This window comes from Orycteropus afer, unplaced genomic scaffold (assembly GCF_000298275.1).
Source record: "Orycteropus afer afer isolate SDZICR_OR568_19922 unplaced genomic scaffold, OryAfe1.0 scaffold00033, whole genome shotgun sequence".
In the NCBI taxonomy this organism is placed as follows: Eukaryota; Metazoa; Chordata; class Mammalia; order Tubulidentata; family Orycteropodidae; genus Orycteropus; species Orycteropus afer.
This window is the reverse complement of record NW_006921620.1, coordinates 6,317,829-6,320,183: the sequence shown is the minus strand read 5'-3', so window position 1 is coordinate 6,320,183 and position 2,355 is coordinate 6,317,829.

The following is a 2,355-nucleotide window of genomic DNA, read 5'->3' as shown; positions in this document are numbered from 1 at the left end:
ACAACATCAAAAAGACAAACAATCCAATTAAAAAAATGGGCAAAGGACATAAACAGACACTTCACCAAAGAAGATACTCAGGCAGCCAACAAACACAGGAAGAAATGCTCTCAATCATTAGCCCTTAGAGAGATATAAGTCAAAACAACAATGAGATATCATCTCACCCCAGCAATTTCAACAAGGCAGAAAATAACAAATGCAGGCAAGGGTGTGGAGAGATTGGAACTCTCATACACTGCTGGTGGGACTGTAATATAATACAACCACTGTGGAAAATCGTATGGCACTTTCTTAAAAAGTTGGAAATAGAAGTATCATTTGATCCAGCAATCCCACTACTAGGAATATCCCCTAAAGATGTGAGATCCGAAACATGAATAGATACACACCCATGTTCACTGCAGCACTATTTACAAAAGCAATGAGATGGAAACAATCTAAGTGCCCATCAGCATATGAATGGATAACCAAACTATGGTACATATACACAATGGAATGTTATGCAACATTAAAGAATAATGAAGAATCAGCAAATTACCTCATAATTTAGTGGATGAACTCGGAGGAGTGAAGTAAGTCAATCACAGACAGACAAATACTGTATGAGTCCATTACTGTAAAAGGTCAAGGAAAGGTTTACACAGGGAAGGAAAATTGTTGGTTATCAGGGATGGGAGGGGAAGTGAAGGAAGGAGAAATAGATGGATAATTAAAAGACAGGTTTGATATGGGTGAAGAGAAAAGCAATAAAACAAAAGCATGAGGCTAGCATAATATCAAACAAAAAGGAAGATACAGAGAGGTGCACAAGAGGTACAGACAATAAAGGCAAATACTACTGCATACACAATACTGCATTATCAGTAACAGCAAACACTAATCTACAGGTGGATACATAGGTAGACAGATAAGAAGATCAGCTATGGATAGACAAATAGGAATATACCCATGACCATACATAGGTTTGGCAGATGATATTCCTACATATGCATTTGTATGTGCTATAAAAATGTCCATACGCATTTTAAACATAACAGAAGGCAAAGTTAGGATTTCTAAGCCATAAATAATCATCTTAAGGGACTAAGTCACTTGGCATGCAGGCTGGGGACCATGGTCACAGCGGATATCAAGCTCAATTGGCACAATATGATATACAAAAATCTGTTCTACATCTCACTTGGGTGGGTAGTTGACTGGGGTCTTAAAAAGCTTGTGAGTGGCAAAGACACAGGGAAACAGTCCAAAGGACTAATTGAACATGTTGTTGTTATTTGCCGTCGAATCGGCCCCAAGACTCATAGCGACCCCTCCTTGGATTTCCGAGGCAGTATCACTACGGAAGTAGGATTGCCCAACCTTCCTTCCGAGGAGTGGCTGGTGGGTTTGAACCGCCAGCCTTCTGGTTAGCAGTCAAGTGCCTTAGCCACTATGCTACCAGAGCTCCCTAAGAAGCCTATATGACCCTGAGGCTACCAGTGCTAACCACTCAAGATACGGATCAAAACTGGAGATCCCGGATAGAATGGGAGAAAAATGTGGAACAAAACTGAAAGTCATAAAAAAAGTTCAGGCTTACTGGTCTAATAGAAACTGATGAGATCCCCAAGACTATGGCCCCCACTCACCCTTTGGGCCTGGAATTGAACTTACTCCTATGGCTTAACTCCCAGCCAAACAACAGACAGGGCTATGAGCTGAACACCTACACCAGGGAGATGCACTCCTTAGAACAATCAACCATGGGAAATCAGAAGGGTAGAATCTGCACAGGGAGAAAGCTAGGGAAGCAGGAATGCATAGGAAGGACACGGGAAGGAGCTACCACAGGGAGGAAGTGGGAGGTGAGCTGTTACCAAGAAAAAATATAGAAGGGATTGTTCCAGATTTTTTTTTTCTTTTAAATGATATGCATAAGCTGTGATTATAGAAGAGGTCAGAACATTTCAATTCTTCACAAAGAAAATAAATGACAGATACTACATTATCACCATGGTTTGAAGCCAAATGCTAATTAAGAGGAGGAAAGAGGCAAAGCCTGGCTACACTGAATGCATAGCAACCAACACAGTTACTCAAATCCCTATTTTCTCCTTTATATAAACACTAGAAGTTTGGTACAAGAACAGAGAGTGATATATTTGGTATACAGGGAAATAGATGAAAGCTCTTTAGTTTCATTCTTCAGGTTAAACTATAATTTCTCAGTACAGTCTGTGGAGAAGCTCATAGGAATTATGTGGGAAAAGGTGTTCCATAGTCAAATATGTTTTGGAAACATTTTGTTTCTTTATTGTTGTTGTTCTTTGAACCTTCATCATGACTCTCCAGGAGAGGGGTCTTCTTCTATGC